General features: G+C 39.2%; 1 pseudogene; it reads left to right on the top strand.

Annotated features, from left to right (window-relative positions):
• The first annotated feature begins 792 nt into the window (after positions 1–792).
• Positions 793–1,753, top strand: LOC133994343 (THAP domain-containing protein 6-like; annotated as a pseudogene).
• The last annotated feature ends 8,463 nt before the right edge of the window (positions 1,754–10,216 follow it).

Raw genomic sequence — 10,216 nt, 5'->3', positions numbered from 1 at the left:
ACACAGTATCTGGTTATTCATATCCCCGTATATGATAAATACTTGTATCCTGGTAACTGATTACTTGGTATTTTCAAGACGCCTGTCATGTTTACATCACAAACTGATTCTTAACTGTTAACGTTACATTAATTTGGCTATTGAAATGAGACTACTTTGGCTTATAGCGGGCTTAGCACTATTAAATGCCAATATCACATTGCAGATTTGGCTTTTCCACCTCATTGCCAGGAATGGAAGACTTACCTGGATTTGATGTGTCACTCTGTGGAGGCTCAGCATCCGTTGCACAAGGGAAGCTCTCGGAGGCCAAAGGAAGCCTGCCCCCACCAATAAATACAAGAAAAACAAATGCATTATTCCCACATCCTTGCCTTTTACTACATTTTGCCATTTTTGTTATCAAAACATTCAACATATTATTATATTTTTCTTCTTTTGATAGTGTAGCAAGTATGAAACAGCGCCCCTCTGCTGTGTGCATTACATAGTGCAGGCTAGTTGATGTCCCCTTTTCTGCCTGGTGGCACGGCCAGATCTACCATACAGGCAATCTGGGCAAGTGTCCAGGGGCCCTTAAGCAGACAGGGGAGATGGGAGAATAAAATGTGTGTACTTTTTTTTGTGTGGCTCTACAGACAAATGACACAAGACTTGACCCATTCTCTTGATGTTGATGATTATGGTCACTGTCAGAAACCTAGTGTGTCCAAAACAAAATATGGAGTTAGAAGGTTTCAACCTGACAGCAGTGTCATCCAATCAGAATAAAATAAAGGTTGTTTGGGGGACATGAACTTCAGTGCACAGGGGCCCCTGGAGGTACTAATGCAGCCTTGTCTGGTGGTCAGTGAGATGTATTGATCAAAGGAAGCCAGCTTTGCCAGGTGTTAGTAGTCCTATGATTCAAAGGGTTAAATCTGTTTCATGGTAACATACAGCAACTTAACTAATGTTAACTAATGTGACTTAATTGTAGCTACAAAAGCATTCAGAACTGCATAGCGTTGTTCAGACTGACTTGTTTGTGTGTGTAGGTTTCCCAAAAGACAAAGTAAAAAGACAGGCATGGACAAGCAGCACTGAGGAAAAGAGACTTTGAGCCAAATGACTGCTCAGTCATCTGCAGCTGTCATTTCAACTCAGAAGACTTTGACAGGACTGGAAAGACAACTTTTTTTAAAGGTGATTGATTCTGACTGTCTCAAAGTCAATGTCATTGGAAATTGTTTCTATAAAAATAATGACAATTTTTCATATAATCTTTTACTGACACATGTATCATGTCCATTCAACCTAACAATAACAATCCACTATAAAAAAAATGGCTTTCCAGGTGCTCAGTACATCCAGGTTGAGCAAGACTTCACAAAAATCAAAAAAGACAGCAGCTGTGCAGAGTGTCCAGATGTTCACATTCAGCTGTCAGAGGGCCAACCTCAGCGGGTGAAACAATTGTTATTTTAAACAGCTTTGTAGGGTGATTGGCTTATATTACCATGACATTTAAAATGAGGAGAATGTATTTAAGTTATTATATCAGTATGCCCTTGACCCAGTTAAAGTATAGGGGGGAAAAAAGTTAACTGAGCCTCAGGGGAAGGTGGAGGAATTGCAATGGGACTTAAGAAATGCCAGGGATCAGGAAATGATGCGTAAGAAGACGCAAGAAGTGCAATCCCTGCTAGAGGATTAAAAAAACAAAAATATGCTAACAGAGGAACTGCAGCAGAAGCTTGACTTGATTGGTTGAACTGCCAGGCCCCTGCCTTTTAAAAGATGCATGTGTAACATTTATAATTTGGTAGTGGTTTAAATTCATGTCTCATCACGCACATTTTGATTGCTAGTCTCACCACTGTTCTGAAATGTTAATAAAATGTGATTATTTGAATAGAAAATAAACAGACAATCCTTTAGAAATCAAACTAATTGATTACTTATAACTAATTTAATTGTTTCTAATTAAAGCATCTGACTTTCTATTTGCTCAAAATACAACAGTAACATTTCAATCTGTAACTTGATGTTTATCCCACAATTTTAATGTGTCATGATGATTTTATTATTAATGTGTAGCTTGTTTTCCCAAGCTTTTCAGATCTTCCTGTTGAACTCTTGAAGCAGCCCCATGAACTCAATCACACTCAAAGGGAATTTGCTTTAACGCTGCATTTGCATGGACCTAAAGCTTACAAGAACATGAGAAAAACAATGAAGATACCACTCCCACATCTTCACGCTCATCAAAAGTAAATATAACAGGTGATATGTCAGTATGTCTCGTGGTGATTATATATCTTCTCTTGTGGTTGCAGACACACAATCGCTTTTAGATATGTTAGAACATCGGAAAAAAATGAAGGTCCAGCGAGATAAGGTCAAGTGCGTCTTATGGTGGATGCCATGGCAATCAGGAGGCAGGTTCAGTATGACTCACACACAAACAATGACAAGCTTTGTATATCGTTGAGAAGGCATTGATGTGACCAGTGTGGCAAGTGAAGCCCTTGTTTTTATGGTTGTTGGACCGCAAGGCCTCTGGAAGATGCCCGTTGCCTCATCACTAAGACATTGACACAAGACAGCGAAAAAGGTTTTGCTACACCATGCCCCCGAGGCGCTACGTGACCAAGTTATTAAAGTACCGCGTATGACAATGGATGGAGCTTCTCACTGTTTGTGATGGACACATGGAGAAATTGGCTAGTGACATATTACAGGTAGACAGTTCCATCATCAGTCCTGCTAGAATAGTGAGATGGAGCTATGAGTCATTTTTACAAGCAATCAAGAAAAAATTGTTTTAGGTTATTGGCAGATAGTTTGATGTGATGAACAGCAGAAATCCATGTGCCAGAGGCTTTAAGGCGCCACTAAATGTCTTCAATTGGAAAGAGACATTAAGGTTTATAACTGAAGTCTGGCTTTACTTGATTAATTTGACAATGAATGATGTCACTCCACTTTATTGCTCAGTGTTTTTCTTATGAGTTACATAAATGCCACTATTAGGCCTGTCAGAATCTTACATATTGCAAAGATTTACCTAAATAGCAGCACCAGTTGGGGAAATGCTGTATTTGCAGTGTTACATGTTGGTGAATATTTCATTCACTTTATATCAGATGTAAATTTGGGAAATGCACTACACTACACTAGGATATCTCTGGTTAAAGATGTGCATGCATTGTTTTTGGTACTTACTACAAAAATAGCTATCAGCAGGATTCAATTTTCCATGTCGTTCTAATCATAAAGAATATTTTTCTTTAAAAGTGTTTTACATCACAAGACTGAGTTGATGGTTTGATATAGCAAGTATTTGCATACTAAAGTTTTTCTATATTTCTAAGGTATCTGTGTGATGATACCAGAGCTGCTTGAGCCATGGTAATGGTAAGTATGCATATATGGCTTCAGCCAGGACCATTTGGAGCTCCTCTTCAATTACATTAGGGCCTCAGGTAGGGGCTGATGCTTAAGTGCACAATTCCATTAAGAGAGAAGTCTTAGATTTTATGTTTTAAATTTGGTGAAAAATCTCTTGTATAAATCCCAGGTTGATGGAACAACAACACAAGTGTGGTTCACTTACAACATAAGAGCACAGGATGACACTGTGTCTCTGTCAGCTGTGGACATGTCATCTGTAGTTCCAACTGAGGACTGTAACATTGCATCTTCTCCATTTGAGAATGTTGCTAGTGTGCTGTTGGACCAACCAGCTTTGGGTGCCTAACTGACAATGCTCTGGTTTATATTGCAGGTTTTATTGTGAGGCGGGTAACAGTTTGGTTTGTGAGGCTGTACCAGCATCATTTTGTGATGGCAACCAGCTGCTGTCTTTAAAAACAATGGAGGCCTGATTAATCCAAGCATAGGCACAGTCAAGGAGATCCACTCAGCAGAGCACTACATTCAACAGGCCACTAACATTTGGTCTGCAGCACATCAATGCACTGTGTCTCTGGTCAACCAGTAGTGTTGTTACAGGCTTATTTAAAAATGTGTAGCTTTAGTTTGCTGCTGATACACTGTATCTAACTAATGTAGATCACTCTATATGGACAGCAACTAACCTAATACCATATTATGAATAACGTGAGAAAAACATTGACATGCAATACATAAATTAATAAAGTATTTCTCGTTATCAACCAAACATCTACTTTCATCTGCTATGTTTCTGTGTATATGATGCAAATTTTCGGCAAGTTATACACAAACATTTCCAAGTTGTTAAGGGAACTTTGTGAATGTGAATTTTCCCGAGAACTAATTTTTCCGATTTTTCTGACACCATGTGAATGCCACATATCTATGGTTTAAGTCCCATGCTTCATGTGTCATCATTTATTCGCTGAGTCCCATTTTACTTTTATTGCCCAACACCTTTTATACCTCAGCAATGTGTCAAAATGGACTGAAACTTTTTTTTAGCACTTTCATCGTTTCCACTCAAATTTAATGACAATGTCCTATTATAGCACATTAGCATGGTAACATTTGTTAAATAATGCTAAACACAAAGTACAGCTTAGGCTAAAGGGAATGTTATTAGTTTTGCAGGCATTTGGTCCCAAACTTAAGTAGTGACCTGATTCTTTGACTAGATGAAAAGTATTATCTAATGAGTGTTTTTGAGATATTTCACTGTATATGTGAAAGTGCCGAACCAAGCGGCTTATATTTCCATTCAAAAGCAATGGCTTTATAACGGTCATTAAAGTACATCTTCAGCCACTTCGATGCTTTTCTTTTTATGGAGTGACTGCTTCAAATGGATATAATATCAGTCAGTCACTGAACACTTAGATGGGTGCTAATGATACTGTTCCTGTTTGACTATAGTAGTTATTGTTCATCTGACATGAAAAATGACAGTTAAGTGTGAACTTCAGAAGAGTCAGCATCCTGTTTCATAGGATGATGGTGGTTTGGCGAGGACCCACTCTGTGTATTGATCTGCTCATGCAGCAATCCCTCCACTTGAAGTGAGAATTTGTCTCTGATCTGAACCCGCTTTCAAGTGGGCAAAAACAACCTCATACAATCTGACTCAGAGGCACTTTTCTGTAATGTACATCAAGAGCACAGCAGAGTATGCAGATACAAAAAAAAAAAAAAAAAAAAAAGGACAGGCCTGCAGAGCTGGTTCAAAGCGTAATGATTTTTCTCTTGAATATCCTTCTGAGCTATTCTTAATTCTGCTGAGATGCGTTTAATATAAATTACACATGAACTGATGCAGAAACAAAACGTTTCGGATGGATTTCAAATGCTCCATGAAATAACCCTCTGATGAATTTCCAAGCAGAGTTTAATACCGGACCAAAAATATTTCAACAAGAAGCATTTTGTCAGCAATTTGTTAATGAACATCCCAGTGAATGAAGTGCAAATGTGAAATCTTTAAACTTCATTACAAATATCTTTAAAGATAATGTGGTAATTATGCACTGCGGGTGCCGTCATGAACTAACACCTCGCTTCGACATGTGTAGCAGAAAAGAAAGATTCTCAAGAATGATCGCTACTGAATTTTTAATTATTTGGAGTTTTGGTGTGCCACATTTTTCAACATATTTTCAATTAAAGGAAAAAAGATCAACTCTTAGAGACTGTACAGTAAATTTTGGGAGTAGTTTGGGAGTTGTTTTTTACTCCACATTCAGAGCTGATGTGTCACTGTGTAAATGAACAATAAGACTCAATGAACATTTAAAGTAGTTAAAAGTAAAATCAATGATATTTTTTCTGTGCTGATCATCATAGGAATCAACTGGAGCAAAAATATATGCTGCAGTTAAGATCTGAATCAACTGTAATGCTGCAGGAGTTAGTTTACAAAGCCGAGCAGTGTGTCATACCATACTGTAAAATATAGCATCCTTGTTAGTAATTGATTTGCAACTCATTTGTGAGTGTGAATCAATAACACTTACTCTGATCTACAGTTTGCGCAGGGTTGCAACATCTCACATCTAAATCACAGCAAGCTGGAGCAGTGCAAAAAAGCAACAAAAAAAAAAAGAGTAAAATATCCTTCGCATATTAAAACTTGCATCTTCATTAGTGTCATATATTTTAAGAGAGAGCGGCATCAGATAATCTGCAGCTCGCTCCAGACAAGTTGGCAGCGAGATGCCATAAAGACCTCTTGAAGATCATCCAAAGTCTAATTAAAAGATTTACATTTCACGAGTGCTGAGCAGAGCGCCCCGAGAAAGACGGTCTGCGTCCCACCCAGCAGACGCACGGTGAAGACACGAAACACAGATCATATTAGGGTATCGCTCTTTTCAATCAGATGTTAAATGTTACAGTAGTGATAGTATTTCACGAGCCACACCAGATTTCATGATGTGACTATGTGTCAAACAACAAAAGAGCTGTAAAAAATGCCCAAAAATCTGTAACATATCATGCACTTTAATCTGAAGTGCTCTTAATTCTCAGTGTGGATCCCTTGTCAACCTGAAAGTTCTCTATAGTTGAGCCAGGTAGATATCAGAGGCTTTGACAAACTCATCTCTGCTTTATCTTGTCTTGTTAAACACAACACTATGCTATTAGACCCAAAGAAACATGCAAAAAGACACCAATAAACAAATCAGAATACATGTCCTGTCTGTCTATAATGCATATTTTTTAAAAAGATGATAGATCAAAGGAGAAAAAAAAAAAGGTTCCCATCTACCTTAATTGTAGCCTGGAATAAGCTCAGCATCCACTTCTCTGCGTGTCGTCTTCTCTTCTGCTGCCTCTGCCTCCGAGCTCAAATGATCTCATCAAGGCAGATATATGAAACAAACCCTTTTTTTGCCGCCGTTAATGTCTCAACAGTGATGCTGCCGCACATGAACGCTGCATCCCTGAATGAATGATTACAGGTGTACACGTCGGGACCGCGCTCCTGAGCTTACGCTGTGCTCCGGTGCTCACAGACTGAGAGAGAGAGAGAGAGAGATGTGGGAGAAGAGAGGGCAGCTTATTTGGCACTGAACCCTCCCTCCCTCCCTTCCTCTGTTCTACTCTCCACTCGTCGCTCTTTCCTTTCTCTGTCACTCTTTCTCTCTCCTCTTCTCCCACTTTGCCCCCCTTGCACCAAAAGAATGCCCTCCTCTTCCTTTTTTTCCTTCTGTCTTACTATTAATTGTCTGATTCCAGCAGGAGAAAGAGAGAGAGGGAGAGAGAGAGGGAGAGAGAGAGAGAGAGAGAGAGAGAGAGAGAGAGAGAGAGAGAGAGAGAGAGAGAGAGAGAGAGAGAGAGAGAGAGAGAGAGGCAGACATCTGTGAGTGTATTTATATGGGACTGAGGGAGTCTCTGCTTTGAGGGCAGGACCAACCCCCATCCTGTCTGAAACAAGCAGCTACTGGCATGTACCAGAGACAGATCGACAGCCTACACGAGTACGAGAGGGATGAGAGAAGAAGATATGAAAGAGGCAGCATCACTGTAACACTTTATCAAAGACACAGATTGGGAAACTAGATACTGGCAATCTCACAAGCTGCGTGTAAATGAGGACAATGACAACCCACTGCTTTAAAAACAGGCCTTCAAAACCTGTGGGATGCAATTACATTTTTTTGACATTGAGAGATCACCCCCTTCAGGAACCATTAAGTGCAACTTTTCCTCTTTTTTTGAAAGGTGTGACATTTAGAAGAAATGCTAAGCTACCCAGGGTAATCCACCAAACTTGAGCCTAACCTTTGCTAAATAATGGATTGTGGCTACGCATCATGTGACACCTCAGTAATTGGAAAACAATATGAAAATCCAAGTCGCTCGCTGTGGCGGTTGTAAAGCCACATTAGCGTGTACATTAGTAGACTCTGCTGTTCGCTATATTGACTAAAGGCAAGGAAACAATGTCGTTTTAAGTAAGATGTTCACTTCAGACGAGTGAAATAACCCCCCCTGAGGCCTTCAATCATCTTTTGATATCTTTCTGCTCCAGTACTGTGCTCTTGTACTTCACTTCAAAAAATGAACACCACTGTCTAGATGTGTTTTAAACCTTCTCTTAAGGAGCCTAAGTGACTGTCTTAAGTACTCTTTCCATTGTAATAGCGCCGTATAATTGGGGCAAGTACTTTATCGCCATAATCTTGCTAATGAAAAGTCTAATATGTCACATGTTGCTGTAATTCAGCAGATTACATGCCAGATAAATTGGAAAGATCAGTACAGCTATCATGCACCCTGTATTTTCAATTTCTGTATATATATAGAGAGAGTTTTAATGTAAATAAATGTGTTTTTTCTTCTTCATGGTGCAGACCTGGCTGTCAGTAACGACATACATCATCCCGTCCAGATTCATCAAAATGAGACCCGAGGGCGCAGCAGCCGTGGCCTTTCAAAGTTTGAAATTTGACCTTTAAATTGACGTTTAAATTTCGTCCCCAATCACAGCAATTTGTAAGTGAGGCTGGATGAGAGAGGTTTCAATTTTTTTCAATTTTTTTTTTTCATGGAAGTGCTGCAAGGTTTTTTATAGTTGAAACAAAATAAGAAAGTTAACTGTAGGCATTTTAGATGTTCTTCCTCATTATTCAGCTGTATAGCGAAGCGCTTTGAATGCATCACGTCCTCTGGAAAAATCGAACCAGCATCGATTTATATTTTATGTGTTCCAGTGACATTCTGAAATCAACTCAATAAAAATGCAACAAGTTTTTCATCAATAATCTGACTGTGATGTGTTTTTAAAAAAAAAAAAATGTTGCCAAATTGCTGAAATTGGTTTGCTTAAATACAGATAGCAGAAAGCCCATATTTGATTTAATCTTGTTTTAATTATGTGGTCAAACAGCAGCAAAGTCTTATCTGATCTGATTTTTGCACATCATATTATCTTTGTGTTATTTTAAATCTAAATCAATATAGCGCGGGGTCGTGTCAAACAAACCTTTAATCTCACTCTCAAAAAAAAGAAAGAGCTGAATTTGTATTTCTTGATTATAATGTTTGTCACTTGGTACAACATGGTGCCCTTTGCTGCATGTGGAACTGTGCTGGAAGTACATCATATCTCATGAGAAGTGGAAATGTAGAAATGATGGTCTTGTAATGGCACATCTGTGAGAATACAGCATGATCTTGAGTCTTTCTTCTGTCACAAATTAGCGGGAGCTTGCCAAAGAGAATGCTGTACTCTATGCTGTACACCAGTGTGCTTTGTGTTGCAACCATCTGATTCTAGTTAACTGGGCTCATGGCAAAATAACACGCAATCACATCACTGTTATTGATGTGTGTGTCTGTTGGTGATAATTGGATGACGTACAATTGTGAACTGTTTTCCTGTGCCTGTATGTCTGCACAGTTTGCCTTGCAAGAGGAACAAGTAGGTCAAAACGCCTGGGGACCATGTAAGCATTTTGACAGACTTCCAGATCTCCTGAAAGTTGGTCTCCAGAGGGGTGAAGGCAATATTTAGGGCAAAACCCTGCACAATAATCTCCTTCCTGCAGCTAGTGCGTCATAAAAACATGGGAACATAAAAAATATAGTGTCTTTAAAAAAAGGATAAATAGGCTACAGTATGCAAATATGATAAAGCTATAGGAGAGCTTGATGGATGCATGACACAGACAGAGATACGTTTGTGATTGAGGTAGTCAGCTGCGGTATAGCTTTGAGTTTTTTTCAATATACATTGTTTGGCTTATAGGTTATTTTTAAGTACAGTGTTATTAAGTAGAGTTATTGCATTGCCAAGGAAAGTCCCTTATGGGAAAGCTTCTTCTACCTTGTCACTGTTACCAGACAACAGCTCCCACAAACTGTAGCAATGGTGGGGGAACGGGGCTGAGAGAGAGAGAGAGAGAGAGAGAGAGAGAGAGAGAGAGAGAGAGAGAGAGAGGGAGAGAGAGAGAGAGAGAGAGAGAGAGAGAGAGAGAGAGAGAACAGGGCAAAGGAAGTGGCAAGGAAAAAAAATAAATGGCTCAACCAAGCTGAATGGCTGGGTATTTTGTCTCTGGGTGTCTCAATGGGCAGCCTACAATGTGTGTTAATTCATCCTTCACAAAAAGCCTTGAAGCAAGGCTTTCCCAAACCAGCAAACAAATCACTTGCCTAGCTCAATTGGTATTCTGCAGCTGATTCTCCAGTCTTTGTGTTGTGAACTGAACAGTAGAATAACAAACAGATTCAAGTGCAGTTCACTTACTGAGCGGTGACTTTTACTGAAACTACTCTG

Source organism: Scomber scombrus, chromosome 14 (genome assembly GCF_963691925.1).
Source record: "Scomber scombrus chromosome 14, fScoSco1.1, whole genome shotgun sequence".
Taxonomy (NCBI): Eukaryota; Metazoa; Chordata; class Actinopteri; order Scombriformes; family Scombridae; genus Scomber; species Scomber scombrus.
The sequence above is the reverse complement of the archived record's forward strand: the minus strand, read 5'-3'. Positions and strand labels throughout refer to the sequence as shown.